Consider the following 20480-nt stretch of genomic DNA (forward strand, 5'->3'; position numbering starts at 1 on the left):
GCCATCCCTTAAGGACACCATGGGTCCTCACTCCCCTCAGATCCACCTGGGGCATCTGCATTGCTCCCCTCTCCCATGTCACATTCCTCTGGCACATCTTAATTTGCCAAAACCCCAGCAGAAGCCTCCATAGCAGGACTGCAGCCAGGCATGGGATGCTCACAGAGCCCACGGCCATGTCCCAACCAGCTGCTGCATGTTTAAGTCCCAATCCCTCTCTGGGAACCCAGCTCAGCTCTTACAGTAACCTCCAGTTTGTCTTTTCAAGAGGTTTTATGACAATTAGCTCCGTAGAAATAACTAGCACTTGGGAACAAAATTCCTGTGGATTCCTCACAAGCTCCAGCACAGAAGCTACAACCAGAGAGAGGGATTTGGAAACACAGCCCTCACATTTTTTTAAATCCTTCAACAAAAGCCTGCATGACTCTACCACACACAGAGATTTGTCCTTCCTTATATCCTCATCCAAATATTCTTTGGACAAGCCCTCCCTCACCTCCCTGCCAGTGCTCCCTCAAGGTGACCACAATCACATGGAGATGCTGGTACTTCTCGTGCTCCCCAGGTTTTCTGGTGGCTCGTTTACTTCTTAATGTTCCATTATATACATATAAAAAAAAATGTCAGAGCACCTGTGCAATTGTTTTCACTTCAAACAAAACCATTTTTGGTTCATAATGTGAGTGTGAATCTATCAAAAATGATTAATTGCCAAAGCAGAATGTAACAAGTCTCTGGCAGAGGTGGCTTATTCTAAACATCTCCTGTTTCACATATGATTATAGCATATGAAATTCTGATTAGCCATAGTATTATACACATGGATTTTAAGCTAAATTTCCCAGATCACCTAGTTTCATGGTTGGATTTTGCCTTAATACTTGATTTAAGAGCAAAACCCCAGATGTGTGCAAACCTAGTTAAGCACTCTAGGCTTTATTAATCCATTGCCCCAGAGCTCCCCCTCAGATCCATGCTCTTCATCACCCCAGACTGCAGGGAGAAAACACTTAATAAAATGAAATAAACCCCCTATTTAACCAGAATAGAGAAGCCAGTGGGGAGCAAGGAGGTATCTGTGGATAGGTGGGAGGGCTCCCAGCAGGATTGCTCCAGCACTGCCTGGGAGAGCTGTCTCTTCATGGGATGCCTGAGCAGGGGGTCACTCCTGCTCAGCCCTGCTCCAGATCCCCTTAATCCTGCTGTGAGAAGAGACAGAGAAAGGAGCTGGTCCTGCACATCCCACCCTCCCTGAGATTCCCACTGGGAAATATGAGGATGCAAGAAATCCAAGCCTGGGGTACAGTAGCTCTGGGCCAACTGCTATTTTTTAGGGGAAACCCAAGCCTGGCCATTTTCCCAGCTAGCTTCTGGCTAGCAGCAGTATGGCAGGGGGAAGGCAGGGGGCTGAGGGGTGTACACAACAGCAGACAGACAGATCCCATTCAATACATCCCATAGTTAGGTCTCTGTTTGGGCTTTCCCAGTTATGGAAGAGGATTTCACTCCGTGCTTTACAGGAAGGGATCGCAAGAAATCACGGCACAGCAAACATGTTCCTCCAACTGGTTTCTTTCGCTACCAGGTATATAAGCAAGTGGCTTCACTAAGTTATGCAAAACCCACTCAAAGTTTCCTAAAGCTCTCTTCAACACTACAAGCTCCTTGTGTTACTGCAGAGCAGCTCAGCCAAGGGCTTTGAGGCGGTTTTGTAAGGAGCACGAAAGCCCCGTCCCTCCTCCCCCAGCTCTGCTCTGTTCAGCTTGGGAGGGGGGGAACAACACAACAAAACAACCCCAAAAAGCCCTGTTTCAATCACAAAGCTTTCTGAGCAGAGACAGCATTGTGCAGACATATCAAAAATTACCATCAAAGCTGTACACAATCAAAATCAGATTAGACAATATCCAATCAACACCCCCAGGCCTGGCGCCCGCCAGCTCTTACACCCTGTCACTGAGAACAATTTGCCCAAGTCAGCCACTTTTATTCTATGTATCTTTTAACTAGACTGCTGGAGAGATAAAGAAGGGAGATGAGAATGATAGAAGGGTGGGGAAGGGGGGTGATTTGCTGTCACTGACACATCCAAGGTGACGTCTCCATCCCCACCAAGGGTCTCACACTGGGGGCGTAAAAACTGGCACCTCAAACCAGCAACACCCACCAGCCCTTTCTGCCACCACGTGGGCTGTGCTGCACATTCTTATGCCTCTATTCTTATGTTAATTTGAATTAAATTAAACAGCCAATTATGCGTTATAAGGATACATTACAAATTAGATTAGAGAGCTGGTCGGTGCCCATTCATCCCACCAGGACTCCAAAGGCGAGTGCAGAGAAGCTCAACTCTGCTCAAAGGGCTCCTATTGAGGAACACAAAACACCACGGAAGCTCTAGGATTTTCCACTGTCAAACAGATGACAGTGGTTGTGATTACACATTATTCCTCTTCAAATTAAAACACTGGAATCAGCTGAAACAACAAACCTCTTCTCGCAAAGCCCCTCTCAGCACACCCTGCAGGGCAGGTGGGAGCTGCCAGGAGTACCAAAGCCTGCAGAGGGATGGAGCAGCAGGATGGAGCCATGCACCCTCTGAGAGGGGACACTGCTCCTTCTCCGCCCCCTCCTTGCCCTCGGGCCCCCACACATCTCACAACAACCCCATGACATGCTACAGGCTTGGGGAAGAACAGCTGGAAAGCTGCCCAGAGGAAAAGGACCTGGGGGTGTTGACTGACAGCTGGCTGAATTTGAGCCAGCATGTGCACAGGTGGCCAAGAAGGCCACCAGCATCCTGGCTTGTATCAGACATAATGTGGCCAGCAGGACCGGGGCAGGAATCATTCCCCTGGGCTGGGTACTGGTGAGGCCACCTCTCAAACTCTGGGTTCAGTTTTGGACCCCTCATGATGGCCAGAATCTTGTCTGTGCTGTGAACACAAAGCACGTTGTGGGTTGGCCACAAGCCCTGAGTGTCCCCTGCCCCTGCACCACGAGATGTTCCAGTGGACACTGCAACCCTACACATTCTCTGCCCAGGGGAAGAACAGCTGGAAAGCTGCCCAGAGGAAAAGGACCTGGGGGTGTTGACTGACAGCTGGCTGAATTTGAGCCAGCATGTGCACAGGTGGCCAAGAAGGCCACCAGCATCCTGGCTTGTATCAGACATAATGTGGCCAGCAGGACCGGGGCAGGAATCATTCCCCTGGGCTGGGTACTGGTGAGGCCACCTCTCAAACTCTGGGTTCAGTTTTGGACCCCTCATGATGGCCAGAATCTTGTCTGTGCTGTGAACACAAAGCACGTTGTGGGTTGGCCACAAGCCCTGAGTGTCCCCTGCCCCTGCACCACGAGATGTTCCAGTGGACACTGCAACCCTACACATTCTCTGCCCACAGGCTCAAGACCACCCTCAGCATCACTGCTGCTTTGTATGTCCCTCCTACTCTGTGCCTCCTCTGGACCTGCAGAGAAATCACAGAATCACAGAATCCCAGGGGTTGGAAGGGACCTGGAAAGCTCCCCCAGCCCAACCCCCCTGCCAGAGCAGGGGCACCCAGAGCACATCACACAGGAACGTGGCCAGGGGGGTTGGAATGTCTCCAGAGAAGGAGACTCCACAGCCTCTCTGGGCAGCCTGGCCCAGGGCTCTGGCACTCCAAGCCCTGCCAGCTCTGCCAGCCCTGCAGTAACAAACCCACCCTGCCCAACCAGGGACCTGATCCCCAGGACACATTCCCAGCAAGCACAGGGAAGAGAGACTGCTCTGGATCCATTCCCCCACCCTGTGCAGTAGCCAACCAGCCTCACACACCCAGCTGGTCTCAAACTAAGGGATGTCCTTAACCCAGAGCAGCTCCTGAGGAACCAGCTGGGATCCAGCTAAAGCCATAACCACAGCTGTTGGTTCAAGGACACCAAGAACTCACCATGCAGGTGACTCAGAGGGGAGCTACAAGTGTTGACCACGTTAAGCCTTGAGCTTTCTCCTGCCTTTCCCAATCTGGGAGGGAAGTGCTGCCCTTCTTTACAAAACACACCACAACCAGCCAGCACCGTCTCTTCACTGCACACTGGTATTAATCAGAGAGGACACGACACGACCAAGGACCTGGGAAACTGTTCTCAGCAGCATGGCAAATGTCCAGGGACCCCAATTCTCCACTGAGTCGTGTTCTGTGTGATTATCTCTGAGGACCCAGGAGTTGCAGCCAAGCATCGATTCAGAGAAATATTATTCACAGGGAGAAGGAGAGAGATTTGCAGTATTATTGCAGGTAAATATTTGCCCTGTCAAATAACATTCAACAGTAAATATGAGCCTAAGAGAGAACATTTATTCTTGGAAAGGTACAAGGAAATATGTAGGCTGGTGTGATCCATCTCACCCTAATCATCCAGATGACACAAACCACCATGGACTCTGTACCATCCCTCATCTCCCAACCAGGTTGTTCCTGCACAAGAGCTTAACGCTGTAGGAACGTGACCCTCCAGACACCTCAGAGATTAGGTGGGTCTAAGCAGACCAAAACCAGCCTGGCAGGTCTGCAAGGTGGGGAAAACATTGCTGTTTGTGAGGCTGAGGTAGGACCAAGGGCTGCACCGTGAGCTCCTGGTGTGCATGAAGAGCAGGGAGGAGAAAGGAGGACATGGAGGTTATGGGCTGCCCACGCTGTCCCACCAGCAGCAACATCTATACCCTCCCTCCCACCAAGCTGGACACAGGGATGGCAGCAGAACAGCCTGAGGGCTGTGTGTCCCACTGGGGTCTCCTCTCCCACTGGCACCAAGAGCTTCACCAGCCCAGCTTGGGACAGGGGCTGCAGAAAAACAACCCAGTGGCTCACGGGGGTACCAGCTCACCAGTGCTGGATGGTGCATTGGAACAGGTCAGAAGCCAGGTGAGTACCTGGCTTTTTCACACAGAAACTTTCCCTCCTTCTCTTACATACAAAAGGATTCACCACATGCCAGTGTTCACAGGAGCTGCAGGGCACACCAGGGTGAGAGAAGATTGTTTAAAGAGTCCAAACACAATGAATAAGTGAAACCCAAGGCTTAAGGAAGGCAACCTACCCTGCATTTCCTTGCAAGCCTTCAAACTGCTCCCCCACCACATACACCACTCAGCAGAGATGTGGTCCTAATTGCAAGAGGATTTTGACACATTTCTCCAGCACTTGAACCACAGAAGTTTCCTGCTTGGCACCAAAGAGAATCATGGAATCATTCTGGTTGGAAAAGACCTTTAGGATCATTGAGGCCAACCATAACCTCACTCTACCAACCATTAACTCAACTGTACCACTAAACCATGTCCCTCAGCACCACCTCTACACAGCTTTTAAACACCTTCAGGGATGGTGATTCAACCACCTCCCTGGGCAGCCTGCCAGCCTCACACACCCAGCTGGTCTCAAACTAAGGGATGTCCTTAACCCAGAGCAGCTCCTGAGGAACCAGCTGGGATCCAGCTAAAGCCATAACCACAGCTGTTGGTTCAAGGACACCAAGAACTCACCATGCAGGTGACTCAGAGGGGAGCTACAAGTGTTGACCACGTTAAGCCTTGAGCTTTCTCCTGCCTTTCCCAATCTGGGAGGGAAGTGCTGCCCTTCTTTACAAAACACACCACAACCAGCCAGCACCGTCTCTTCACTGCACACTGGTATTAATCAGAGAGGACACGACACGACCAAGGACCTGGGAAACTGTTCTCAGCAGCATGGCAAATGTCCAGGGACCCCAATTCTCCACTGAGTCGTGTTCTGTGTGATTATCTCTGAGGACCCAGGAGTTGCAGCCAAGCATCGATTCAGAGAAATATTATTCACAGGGAGAAGGAGAGAGATTTGCAGTATTATTGCAGGTAAATATTTGCCCTGTCAAATAACATTCAACAGTAAATATGAGCCTAAGAGAGAACATTTATTCTTGGAAAGGTACAAGGAAATATGTAGGCTGGTGTGATCCATCTCACCCTAATCATCCAGATGACACAAACCACCATGGACTCTGTACCATCCCTCATCTCCCAACCAGGTTGTTCCTGCACAAGAGCTTAACGCTGTAGGAACGTGACCCTCCAGACACCTCAGAGATTAGGTGGGTCTAAGCAGACCAAAACCAGCCTGGCAGGTCTGCAAGGTGGGGAAAACATTGCTGTTTGTGAGGCTGAGGTAGGACCAAGGGCTGCACCGTGAGCTCCTGGTGTGCATGAAGAGCAGGGAGGAGAAAGGAGGACATGGAGGTTATGGGCTGCCCACGCTGTCCCACCAGCAGCAACATCTATACCCTCCCTCCCACCAAGCTGGACACAGGGATGGCAGCAGAACAGCCTGAGGGCTGTGTGTCCCACTGGGGTCTCCTCTCCCACTGGCACCAAGAGCTTCACCAGCCCAGCTTGGGACAGGGGCTGCAGAAAAACAACCCAGTGGCTCATAGGGCACCAGCTCACCAGTGCTGGATGGTGCATTGGAACAGGTCAGAAGCCAGGTGAGTACCTGGCTTTTTCACACAGAAACTTTCCCTCCTTCTCTTACATACAAAAGGATTCACCACATGCCAGTGTTCACAGGAGCTGCAGGGCACACCAGGGTGAGAGAAGATTGTTTAAAGAGTCCAAACACAATGAATAAGTGAAACCCAAGGCTTAAGGAAGGCAACCTACCCTGCATTTCCTTGCAAGCCTTCAAACTGCTCCCCCACCACATACACCACTCAGCAGAGATGTGGTCCTAATTGCAAGAGGATTTTGACACATTTCTCCAGCACTTGAACCACAGAAGTTTCCTGCTTGGCACCAAAGAGAATCATGGAATCATTCTGGTTGGAAAAGACCTTTAGGATCATTGAGGCCAACCATAACCTCACTCTACCAACCATTAACTCAACTGTACCACTAAACCATGTCCCTCAGCACCACCTCTACACAGCTTTTAAACACCTTCAGGGATGGTGATTCAACCACCTCCCTGGGCAGCCTGTCCCAGTGTTTGACAACCCTTTCAGTGAAGAAGTTTCTTCTAATAGCCAAACTAAACCTCTCCTGACCCAACTTAAAACACTGAACCTACAGGACAGAAATGATAGCTCAGGTGGCAGGAGAAGGTGGAAGTCACTTGGACATGGCCAACTCCAGAGAGATGCCCTGGGGCCAGCAGGGGAACTGGCCTAGTGACTGAGGGGCTGCAGATGCCTTTGGGAACACCTCTCCAGGGGAGGGATGCCAAGGGCTGTGCTCACACCTGTGATCCCCAAAGCTCCATGCTCAGGAATAAAGCAGAGCTGATTTCCCACATCAGCAGCTCGGGGGCTTAGAAATGGAAATTGATTCACCTCATCTGGGTACGCAGAGATCCAGCACATGAACAGCAGGGCCAATGAATGACTTGGGTAGAGTTGGATAAATACTGGAAAGAAGTATTTATTAACTCAGTCACATACAATCTACAGATTGTCTTTGAAGTGTTCCCAGCCCCTTTTACGTTAATTTTCACGTGCTCACATTTTTTTGACTCTGGGAATGCAGCTGAAAAGGGAAAAATGAGGAAAAATGAACATAAATGTGGACTGGAAGCATCTGTAACATCTTTGGTAAGAGGCAGCCATGCTGGGGAGGTTGGGAGCACAGCCCAGCAGCAGGAAATCTGGGCTCTGCCTACCTCTGTGCTCCTCTTCCACACCTGTAGTACTGAGGTTTTAAATCCCAAACAAATGCTCTACCCAAAGAGCAAGGACACACATCCACATGCCCAAATTCTCCCCATTTCCTCCTATCATTGCTCTGGTGCCACAACAACCCGGCCTCACCACATGGAGCTGGATGGTCACCTTCTAACTTCACACGAGTTGACCTTGTCCCATCTCCTGCCCATGCAGGAACACAGCCATGGCTCTTCCAAGAGCTGAGCCTGCTGGATGGCTTCAAAAAATATGAGAGTGCAAAAAAAGTCTCTTTTCTACAAGATTCATAAGACCACACGTGCACAGAAGGGAGATTTCAGGGCCCTAAATGCTCCCGCTTGCCCTCGTAATCTTTGATCTTCTTGGCTGGTTGCTACAGCAGCACCAGGGTGGCTGCAATGGGATGCCCAGGTGCTCAGTAGGATGGGGAACCAGCCAGGAATGTTCAGAGGGAACAGAGAAACTTCAGTTCACTCAGAAAGATAAAGCTTTGGGAGGCACACACCCAGTTCTGTTGCTCACCAGAGAAGCTTGTTTTGTGTCACCAAAGCCAGAAACAACATCCTGGGACTCTCTGGCATCAACCTGTTCACTAGTACCTCATTTACATGGGTTGGAAATGAAGAACAAGCTACCAGTTATTAATAATGATTGGATATGATGGACAATCCCCCAGGTTCAATCTGGACAAGGATCTACTTGTGGCCCAACAGCAGCAGTGGTGATGGTCCCTGTCCTGTACCCTCAAGTACAGCCCAACAAGGTTCCCTGGGATTGATTCCTGGGATGAAACACCTGCCTGCATTTCTGCCACATCCCTTTTGATGGTCCCTTCCAACCCAAACCACTTCATATGGTGCCAAGAAGACCTTACAGCCAGGCTTCATATGGTCCAAGCTGTGGCTGAGCTGCACCACCACTTCACCAAGAAAAAAAAAGCTAAAAATATTGGAATTCTATGAAAAACTGATAGCAAAGGAAATCAGCCACTATTGTAGGCTTTGAAAAAGGCTCCCAACTCCCTCTCTCCCCACACTTTTTTATTTTTTTAATCAGTATCTTATCCAGAACTGGAATCCTGTCAGGAATAGTGGATAGCAGAGAACTATAACTTCTTATTATGTGTATAGTGATTTTATGAATTCAGTGGGGAATGAAATGCAATTTTGTCAGACTTGTCTGTGTTCATAATGACCAAGTCAAATTAATCATCGTGGATAATACTCCTGTGTCAGCCATTCAAGAGATTTTTTAATAGAATTTTTCTGATTCATGTCTTGCAGTACATCAGATCTGTAGTAACACAGGCACTTCTAAAAATCAGTGCAATTATGGCTTCTTGTTGGCCTGTCATTTTCCTGGAATAAAAATGTCTCTGCAAAAGTCATAGACTGCACATAAACCAAAATGGAAAACAAAAATATAGTTACAATTAGGCTTGATTTCCCCCCCAACCCCCCCCCAAGATTTAATATCTTTTGGAGGTCATTATTTCCAGGCAACATATAAAGCTACAGTGCATGATGCTGAAGATGGGCTGGTTTCTCACAACACATCCCAGTTCTGTCCTGGTTGTCATTCTTCTTTTGATTGCCCTTTGAGTTAGTGGGTTTGGTTTTTTTTTGCAGGCATGGAAATCACTATCCCACAGAACAAACAGGGGGTAGGTAATGGGCTTGCAGTCAAATTATGGTGTTTATTAAAAATGTGTCCAGGAAAGCCCACACAGATCCCAAAGGGCTCTTGTTCAGGAAAATCTCTGGTTCAAGAAAAGGTTACAGTTACCATAAAGGCAGATATACATGCATGGAAGCAGCAGAGCAGCAGGCAGGGCTGTATGAAGGATTAGTAATTTATCCTTCTGTGGGGAAAGAGAGAGACAGACCTCTAATTCCCCAGGGATACAGGCAAAAATGAGTTTTCGAAGTAGTTACCCTCAGGAATAAAGGGCCAGAAAAATGTCAACCACCTCAGAGATCTCAGCCTTTCCTCCTTTTGTTGCAATTGCCTGGTGAGCAAGTGCAGGGCAGGACCCTGGCAGAGCCAGAGCATGTCCCAAAAGAGAGCTCCACCTGGACATGCTGGGACAACTGGCCCTCCACAGCCACCTTCTCATGTCACCAGGTACATCCTGGGGAGAAAAGCTCTCAAAACAACTGGCAGGGAGGAATGGAAATGCACGACCACATACTGTCCTCCCAAGAAGTCCAGACCCATGTAAGCAACTAGATCAGCAGTTTCTCCAGTCAGACTGACACACTGACCTAAAATGTTAGCCAATACTAGCTGACACTTTGGAGGAGATCCAAAAATCCCTAGTGAATAATTCTGGAAGTTCCTCAGAGAACAGAACATTTCATCCCTCCTTTTCACCTACCTCACTTGGTTTTATTTCCCTTCCACCTTTATCTCCCTTTGACCTCCTTGCATCTCTGTTAGGTTTCTGACAGGGTGATCCCCAGGCTCCATGCCAAATTCTCCCAAACCTACCACTCTGCAGCTTTGCTGTGGTTACTTCTCTGAAATGCCACTGTAACAAGACAGAGGATGTCCAGGCATCACCTTCCTCTGCCTCATCCTGTCCTGACCCGTGCTGGAGTCACGGCACAGCTGGAGGTGCCACATCTGGACTCACCATCTCCAGCTGTGGAAGCTGAACAGTGGATGGCAACACCACACCCCTACCACAAAGACCTTCAGCTTCTAAAGAAGCAGGTGGGTCATTAAGGCTTAGAGTCTGCTGACAGCATTTTCAGAAACATTCAATCTTGTCTTATGCAAATACCAGCAGTAACCAGAGCTCCAGAAAACCCTTTCCTGGATCTTCACAAGCAGGGCCAGGACTGGAAGGCATCTTTGTCATTGTTTCTTGACCACTTGTATTAACCTCTTGCTTCACCTTTCTTTTAGTTACCTACCCAACATTGACAAGAGAACTGTTGCACTTCCCTGTGAGCTTTTGTGGCTTTTCTTCCCTGGTTTTTTTTCAATGCAAACATGGCAGGGGAAGCCAGGAGATGTGAAAGCTCCTGCTCCACCTCACCAAAATGTACCTCTGTCATCTGTCTAACAACCAGGCTCTTTAAAATGATTTATAATGATTTTTGCCTGTTTTTAAAAATATATTGAAGGGACTGTGCATACAGCAAGAGAGGAGCTGATAGGGATGTAAAATCAGTCTGACTGGGCCAGACTAATAAAACCCTTTTTCATTTCTTTCCCAGTATCTTGTCTGGAAGCAAATACAAGGAATATGATAATATTCTACTCAAGAACATCATGCATTTCTGGGAATTATTTGAGGAGTGCAGGTTTTACATAATTGCTTTTTTTTTTTTTGTCTCATGCCACACTGAACTGGCATCATAAGATCAGTGCACTTCACAGAAGCTCATTTTTGGGCTGTTGGGGTTTGGTATTTTGTGTAGAGCCAAGGGTACATTATATATAATGATGTATAATGCACTGTAAGCAGGTCAAGAGATAAGGCAGCTTGAAAACAGTCCTGGAGTGCAGGCAAGAGAGAATTAGTGAGAAGCACTCTAAGAAATTAATTTGACCTGGATTCAGTCGAGCAAGAAGGACCCAGAGCAGGAAGGAAACATATTCTGTATCATACTTGTCCCCTTTTGGTTTTTTGTCTTAGACTGTCTTTCTCTTCTGCTCAAAATTGAAGGTGTGGGTGCTTTGTGGCCAGTTTTCCAGAGTTTCACCTCCAAGGCCATGTCCTAGCCCTCAGCCCAGAGCCATCCCCTGCACCTCAGGCAGGCTCAGGCCACAACAGCAACACAAGCCACCTTGATCCAAAGCCTTTTTTCCTCCCAGCTGTGCCCAGGTGATTTTTTTTCCCTCCCATCAGCACAGACAGATTTTCAGACAAAGCCCTGTGTGGTTCTCCCAGCCCAAAGCAGATCTACAGCCACCAGGGCAGGGGTTTGACAGGGGCTGAGACACACACGGAAAACCAAAATCACACTTTGGTCCTAAGGGGTCCTACATTACACCTGGTTTTCTCTCATCACCACACATGTGCCCTGTCTTCTCATATGGAAACCCAAGTAATTAACCTCTGTTAAGTCCTTTTAGGACACAAATGAATCTTAAGAGCACTTGGAGCATCAGTGGGGCTCATGATCCCAGTCCAAGGCTGTGCAGGCAGAGCAAAGCCAACAGTAAGAACTCTTGCCTGCAAACTGAGGCTCTCAGCCAGAGGAAATAAACTGCAACAGCCCAAATGGCTACAGTTCTAGTTATTTAAAGTTGTGAGCCAGGCCAGCTTGGCCAGTGGTGGCAGGGGTCAGACCTGGACCTTGGAAGCCCAATGGATGGCTCACCACAGATGTGCTCAGCACACGTGCTTCCAAAGCCAGATGTGGGACCCCCAAAACAAACAGACAAGAAAACCACATAAAATTAAATATAATAATAATTAAAAAAAGCCAACAGAATGAGTGGCAACCCTCCCCAGCACCCAGATTTGACACGTCTGATTAGCACGAGGAAGGAAGACGTGTGGGGAGCTCTTGCAATCCAGCACCTCCCCCAGGGAGCCCAGCTGCTGCAGAAGCAATTTCACAGCTCATCATCCATTATGAGATTAAAATTATTTTTTTTTTCCTCCCGTGAAAGTATTAATAAATTGTGCAGGCAGACCAGAGTTAGTGCCATTTACACAAATGGGAGTGAATCACCCACGTAGTTATTTCTTAATGGATTGAGTATCTGTGTTCCTCCTTATCCTGTAATTTAAAAAAAACCCTAAATACACAAACCTGTTTATTTGTCTCATCAGTCCCCAGGCCAGGTTTTATTAAGCCTGGGGATACCAGGACAAAGGCAGAGCTGCTGCTCCCATGGATCTTCCCAGCACTTTACAAGGGAACAATACCAGAACATCCACATTGATCAATATGAAAGGGGAAATGCCCTTCAAAAAGGTCCAAGACATTGAAATCCCTCCCAGAATCCACTTGCTTTCCCTTCTGGGTGCAAAACTCACTGAGGCATCACTGATACAATGCAGCTTCCTTGGTACACCCAGTGAAGATGTAAAGCTGTAGTCGGAGCCCCACTAATGGCTCTTTGAGCATTGCTGCTTTATTAGGGTATCAGATGAAGCAGGCATGTTTAATGTTTAAACTTCCAACGACAAATGCCTTCAGCAAATATGTTTTATGTATTTATTCTGTGCTTCTTAAGTGCCTGTCGCCTCAGCAGCTGAGATGCTGCTCACCTTCTTGCTTTTTCTGTTTTTTTTAAATTTTATTAGAATTAAGAACATGTCAATGCTTGGTAAAATGCCACCTTCTTCCCTCCCCTCTCTCCTCTTTATCCCCAAGAGGAGCTTGAAATCCTTTACCCATCCATCCACTGCAAAACATTCCAGCCTGCCAGGAAGTTACTGAAATAGGAAAAGGAAATTAACTGAAATCACCAGGGCAATAAATCAGCCTCCCATGTTACCCTGAAGACCCTCAGCTCCAGCACCTGGCTCCAGCACATGGGAGAAGTGCCAAAGCCAGATACCTCTGAACCAGCTTTGCCAAAGCAAACCCTGAGGTGGGACAGCAAGAGCATCTCCCTGGTTTCCATCACGGTGGAAGTGGTTTGGGCTGCTTCCAAAGCTGAGGCAGGACGTGTCTGCCAGCAGCTAAGCAGGACCTGGTTTCAGTTGATCAAAGGAGATATTAAAGATTACAGAACCACAGAATCCTTCTGGTTAGAAAAGACCTTTAAGGTCATTGAGTCCAACCATCAACCCAACTCTACCAAGTCTGATGCTAAACCATGTCCCTCAGCACCACATCTACACAGCTTTTAGGTACTTCCAGGGATGATAATTCAACCACCTCCCTGGGCAGCCTCTTCCAGTGGTAATAACCCTTTCAGTGAAGAAGTGTCTTCTAACACTCAGTCTAAGCCTCCCCTGGCACAACTTGAGGCCATTTCCTCTTGCCCTGTTTCTTGAGACTGACCCCCCCTCTCTCCAACCTTGTCTCAGGGAGTTGTAGGGAATGAGGAGGTCTCCCCTCAGCCTCCTTTTCTTCAGGCTGAAGCACCATAGGATCAGGATCCCCCACTCTTTTCAGGCCAGAAATCAGCAACACTCAAAAAAATGTACCAGTCCTCCCACTTCATGAGGGGTCAAGACAATCCCCTGGGATTTCCCTCTTCCTCCTTTACATTTACTGATTTTCTGAGCACCAGGATGACAAACCTTCCTCCACAACCATGAGTGCAAGAATTGAAGTCATTTACCCCCTCATCCAAAGCAGAAGCTGCCACATCACAAGAGCACAAACACGTTGGACCATTAGGGAAAACCACGAAGCCCCAAGAGACTCAGGACAAAACTGCAAGAACTCTAACATGGTCCAGGGTCAAGTACCCAAATCCTCAGCACAGGTGTGAAAATCTCAGCCTGAAGCCTCCAAGATGTGAACGATGGGAAACAAATAGATTTTTATCTTTAAAAATTTTAGTGTTTATTTAGTTTTTTCTTTGATAAAAATGGGATCATGTGTGGTAGGTAAAAAAAGGCTCAAACACACGAGCTGCTGTGAGGGGCTCATCTATGTCCTAGATCACAGACACTCACCAAATACCTTTGAAAACATTAAGCAACCTGGACAAAATGAGCAGCTAGAGTAGGTACCACCCGTTTCAGGAGGAAGGCAAAAAGAAAAAAACCCATCCAATTACCAATCAAAATTGCAACGTTTCCCTGAAGTAATGACAGCTCTCCATCTGAAAGGGCAGAAGGGACACCAAGGTGCTGGTCAAAGAATCCCCCAGCCCAACCCCCCTGCCAGAGCAGGGGCACCCAGAGCACATCACACAGGAACGTGGCCAGGGGGGTTGGAATGTCTCCAGAGAAGGAGACTCCACAGCCTCTCTGGGCAGCCTGGCCCAGGGCTCTGGCACTCTCACAGCAAAGAAGTTCTTCCTGAGATTCACATGGAACCTCCTGTGCTCCAGTTTGCACCCACTGCCCCTTGTCCTGTCACTGGACATCACTGCACAAAGCCTGGCTCTGCCCTCCTGACACTGCCCTGAACAGATTTGTGCCCATGGATGAGGTGGCCCCTCAGTCTCCTCTTCTCCAAGCCCAACAGACCCAGCTCCCTCAGCCTTTCCTCAGCAGGGAGATGTTCCCCTCCCTCCAGCATCTCTGTGGCTCTGCCCTGGGCTCTTTCCAGCAGTTCCCTGTCCTTCTGGAACTGTGGGGCCCAGACCACCTCTGATGCTGGTGTGCAGAAAGGACTGTTGAAGGCACTGGCAGCTTGAGAGGCAAGAAACAGCAGTTTTTGACAGAAGGAAGGACTTTGTAGAGGAGATGAAGGGGCATGATGGGTCACACCAACACCAGCCCGACCTGTGTTGCACGACCTAGAGGGACCCAACCCAACACACAAGGCATGAGGTTGGCAAGCACTGCACCCAAAGGAAGCCAGCCCCAGCCACCCAGAGGCCAAATCACCTGAAACTCTTAATTCATGAAGGAGCTGGAGAGCTTTTTCTGTTCTATTTGACTAGTTTGCAACACACCAGGTAGAACCTGAATTGTTCCAAGGGAAACGGGCAGAGCTGGATGAGCCAGAGATGCTCCTGCAGAGGTGGAGGAGCTCTGAGCACACCAGGGCTGCAGGGAACAAAGCCAAAACATCGACCCCCTGGTAAAAAAAATCACATTTGCCCAGTGTACTCAAGGGCTTCAGCTGCCAAATTTCAAGCCCAAGGTCAAAGCCAAGATATTTCCACAAACCTGAGACCACCCAGAGCTGAGGGAATCTATTGCTGGTAGGGGTACAAACCTGGGTACCTCAGGGTCCTACTTAGGGCTATCATAAAGCATCATCTGAATTTAGCTCTAATATGATCAAAATAAGGGAAATCCTATCAAGGAATCAGAATTACAGAATGATTTGCGTTGGAGGGACCTTAAAGATCATGTAGATCCAACCCCCTGCATGGGCAGGGACACCTCCCACCAGCCCAGGTTGCTCCAAGCCCCATCCAACCTGCCCTTCAACACTGCCAGGGATGGGGCAGCCACAGCTTCCCTGGGCAACCTGGGCCAGGGTCTCACCACCCTCACAGCAAAGAATTTCCTCCTCATGTCTCATCTGTATCTCCCCTCTTGCAGTTTGAAACCATTTCCCCTCATCCTCTCCCTCCCTGCCCTTGTCCCAAGTCCCTCCCCAGCTTTCCTGGAGCCCCTTCAGGCACTGGAAGGTGCTCTCAGGTCTCCCTGGATCCTTCTCTTCTCCAGGCTGAATAAAAGCCATGGGATAAGGAGGAGAAGGGCTGGGAGCAGCTTCAGGTGCTGGGAAGAATTTCCTCCTAATGTCTAATCTAAATCTAACCTCCTCCAGTTTTAATCCATCACTCTTTGTCCTCTCCATGGGAAAAAACTTTCTTGAGAGAAAAGCAGCCCCTGACTTTGAGAACGAGCCCTCAGCACCATGTAGGTGTCTGGTTTTGTTTAGAAGTCATCTGGAATTCTTAAAACAAGTTTTCTAAATTGTCTTCCAGAGACTGATGACTTTATTTTACTCTTTTTTTTCTTTTCTTCCCTCCTTAATAAACTTTCAGGGGTATCTTTATTGTTATGTCTAATTTTAGAGAAAACGAACATTTCCTGAGATTCAATTTCTCTCATAATTGTTGGAAGGAAACTAAATTGTCTGCTGTAAACATTCACTGTGTTGTGCAAAAAGGATCTTTATTACAGCCCTCTGGGAATGTGAAGAAAATTCCCAATCCTGGTCCTTTTTTTGGTTGTTTTGTGGTTTTTTTTTCCAAGCTCACTCTTTTCTCTTCTATACCCATGAATGTGAGTTCAAACGTTCTGCAGGTGAGATGTGAGAACTTCACATGTATCATTTAACAATCAAGGGTAGAATCAAGACTTTTTGAGCAGTGAGATCCTTTCTGCCTTTCTCTTTTAGGGCTTTCTATTCCAGAAGATGGGAATGGCTCTGCCATTTGTCTGTGTGCCTTGGAGTTGATTAAAAAATACCTCATTAGTTTAGTCTGACATATACTCAATACAGTCCATGTACATATATATAAATTCATTTTATTCTACAGCTGCAAAATGATACTAAATTTCATCAGATTGGAATGAAAGCTGTGGCCTTGGAACATTTCCCTTAAAGGGTCTTATGTTGATTCAGGATTCATGAATCATTTTCCAGTAATACAACTGTAATTATTCTGAAAGTGTTCTGTTTGAAGGTTTAATCCGAAATACTTGCAAAAAGCTCTTTTTCACTTTGATAGTTTGTAATCTTCATGGTAATCAGTTAGTTCCTTCCCACAGCAGCCAGGAAAATGCAATTTAATATGAAACTCATACTCTTCACTCATGTTTTAATGAAAGTAATAAAAGCCAAGTCATATTTTGCCCTTTGCAGTGTACACAGATGTACAGACCTGAGCCACACAGCAGCAGAGCAGGCACTTTTGTTGGCTACTGATGGATTTCCTAGTTGGAGAGAAACTGGATTCAGCCTTGCTCAGAGGCTGCTGATCATGGAAACAATGTCAGTGATGAGACCCAACAGGGTCCTCAGCTGAAGTGTGAGAAGGGTGGTGGATGCCTGGGCAAAACACACAGCTTTGCCACCTTTCACCCCACCAGGAGGAGCAAAATGGCTCTGAGGTGGCTCCAGTGCCAGCAATACCTCCTTTTTAAGGGCCCCTACATCCCTAGCTGCCTCGGGGTTGTGGTTCCCATCCCAGCTCTGAGCAGCCTGGCCTGGTGCATCATCTCCCAGGGAAAGATCTCAGCTTTTCCCAAAGGAGCAGCACCAGGACCTGCGACGTGTGAGCCCCTCGTGCACAGCACAGCACAGCACACACCTGCCTCCTCCCTTGCACCCAGCTCCTCTCTCCAGGACACCCGTGGTGCATGACCCCCTCCTGGGAACCACCACACAGGCTCCCCTGCCCTGGCACCCCTGGCACCCACCCTCCTCTGCCCAGGTACCTGTACCCGCACCCACTCGGAGCTGCTCAGGCTTCAAGACAGGGGTGCCCAGGGTTCTGCTGCACAAACCCCACCACAGAAGTGTGAGGGCTGACACGGCTGGCCCAGTGTGTGCAGGTGCCAAGTTCTCATGGGCTGGCTCCCAGTGAGGTCCCACCACTTTGCCAGAGTAGTCGGGGTTGGGTGTCCTGTCCTGCTTGCAGACAAGCTGCCAGGGCACTGCTGGACACCAGCTCAGGTCCACAGCTCTGCCCAACTGCATGAGCAAGCAGGAGCTCCAAGTGTGAGGAGCTGGATGGCCACATTCAGGGTACGTGACCCTCATCATCCTCCGGTAGCCCTGAGATGCTCTGCTGAGCAGGACAGGTGAGCAGGGGCTAGAGCAGAGCCCAGTGGAGGTTACAGGGGGGTCTTCCTTTCTGCACAGCCCTTCATCAGGCCAAACTCTGCAGGGGAAAACAACACTTTCCTGCTGGCAGCAGAGCAGGTCCCCAGTTCATCACTCAGATGTGACAGCAGATCCAAACACTGGCTCTGGCCGGGGCTCCAATGAGAAGAGAAGTAATCAATCAGTTGGGAAAGGAAATCCCAAGAGCAACAGGCTGGGCTTATTTTTTTTTTCATATTCCTGTGGCCCGTGGTGTGACATTTCCACAAATAAAGAGTTTTCCAAAGCCACTCCCCAGAGATCCAGCACAGAAGCAAATCAACCTCTGCAGGAGCCAAACCCAAAGCCCCCAACAGGACACGGTAGAAAATCCTGCTCCTGGATAGTGATATTATCACCTTATCAGAGCTCAGCATCAAAAAGACCTGGCTCCTGCTCACACTGTGTCCCAGCAGGGGCCAAGTGGTGAGGAATTATCACTGTGTGAGGAGCTGGAGGGTCTGAAGGCAGAAGCAGCTTGTGCAGAAGAGCTCTGGGATTGCCTTTGTCTGAAGAGGCAGCCACCACTCAAGGACAGCCCAGCACCCTCCCAGGAGCAGTGACCAGAGGGCACCCACAGGGGGTTTAAAGCACACAGAAGCACCATATTAACATGATACTTCCAAGGTGACCTGCTGCCTCCAGAGCTGCCCCAGGTTCCCCCATGGGTGGGTCTGCACCTTGCCCTGGGCCATGCTGACCCCCAAAGGCATCAGCCCCTTTACAGCAGCAGTGAGCACAGTGGGAAACCTTTAATAAAGTGCCACTTGGCTGGCCCAAGTGCTCTGCACACCACCTGCCTCCAGGTCTTGCTGCTGTTTTATGAGCTGTTGGCTTCACGAGCTCCTCAGCACTGCTGGACTGCCAGCCCCTGTGTCCTCCAGCCACAGGAGTCACCAAGCACAGCAGCAGATCCTCTTCAGTGTTATTCAGCCTGACTGGACCTGAGCTGTGCCCCACCAGGCTCTGAAGCAGGACCATTACTCCATCTCCTTCACCCTCCAGCACACAAGAGGGTTTCTGGACTCTCAGGTTCCTTCAGCCCCACTGATGGGCATCACAGCATTTAAGAACCCCTGGCTAATCCTCTCTAGCAGAATTCCTTTTGGTATCAGTATGTTCTAAATTGAAATCCTTGACTCCAGATGCAGCTGAAGCAAATGCTGCTCCTCAGTGGGATGGATACACATGGTCCTGCTGCTCTGCCAGCCCCTGGGTACCCAGCACCTGCCCAGCCCCGTGGCTGCTGGGCCATGGGCTTCCTCCAGCTCTGAATTGCTCTTCTGCAATGGTGGGGGTTTTAATTTTATGTATATATATATATATATATAAGGTTTTGCTGCTTATGGACTTTTTCACTGCAAAAGAAACCAAAGCTCTGTTTGGAGATCCTCACACACACTTTGGTCACACTCCTTGCAGACCAAGGCCTGGAGCCCAGCTCCTCAGTACAGATGGTCTTTCACATCAGGGCAACACCACTCCCTGAGCTGATTCAGATCCCACAAAACCAGACTTGGGAAAGAGGAGGAAAGGTGACTGCTCGGACCGACCCGAGGTCACAGCTGGCTGTGGTCACCTGGAAGCCCTTGGAGGAGTGATGGACACTGTGCCTGGCCCCAGGCTTGCTGTTCTGACCACAGCTCTGATGCACATAAGGATCTCCTTCTCCCTCCTGCCTTTTCCCCTAAACATAAATCTATCCAGGAACCTCAGTTCTTTGCTAAAATGCATCTCTACACATGAACTTCAGCCACCACAACCACCTCAGAGTTCTCTGTCCCCACAAGGTGCTCTGTGTCACCTTTCAGTTCTCTTGAATTCTATGAGATGTGATTTCTTTTTCTTTCCCCCCCCTTTCCCAAGAGTAAATGCAATGGAAACAGTGACTATTTATTTTGGCCTAGGAACTGCTCAGTCACATCAGCTTCTCACCCTGTGATGCTTGGTGGTTGTTTTTCAACTACCCTGTTGTTCACAACTTAGGAGTCCTTTGAGACTGATGGGTTGAAGATGATATTTGTTCTGCTTGTAATACCAAGGGATTTTTATTTATTGTTATTACTGAATTCAAGCACTACAGTTGACCCTACACCAGCAACAGAAGCTTCTCTTGGTGTGACTAAGCTACAGGAATCTCTTCCTGACTGCATCTTTCAAAAATCTCACTGTCCCAGAGGAGTTCATGCAAAATTCAGGAACCTGGATCATCAGCTATAGTTGTTCTCACCTCCATAACCCCTCCTGGAAGGGTTTCCATTAGCTGCTGATTAAAATAAATGACATGTAACACTCCATTGTTCCCTCTAAAATAGTACATGAGATTCTTCCTGAATCATCTGCTGAGAAAGGCATTTAATA

At 48.5% G+C, this 20480-nt stretch overlaps 1 protein-coding gene across 1 annotated transcript in view; it reads right to left on the reverse strand.

Moving 5' to 3' along the window:
* The window catches only part of TOX2 (TOX high mobility group box family member 2), a 90375-nt gene that overhangs the window by 61033 nt on the left and 8862 nt on the right, over positions 1-20480 (reverse strand). The window lies entirely within an intron of this gene.

This window comes from Chaetura pelagica, unplaced genomic scaffold, assembly GCF_000747805.2.
Source record: "Chaetura pelagica isolate M959 unplaced genomic scaffold, ChaPel_1.0 scaffold415, whole genome shotgun sequence".
In the NCBI taxonomy this organism is placed as follows: domain Eukaryota; kingdom Metazoa; phylum Chordata; class Aves; order Apodiformes; family Apodidae; genus Chaetura; species Chaetura pelagica.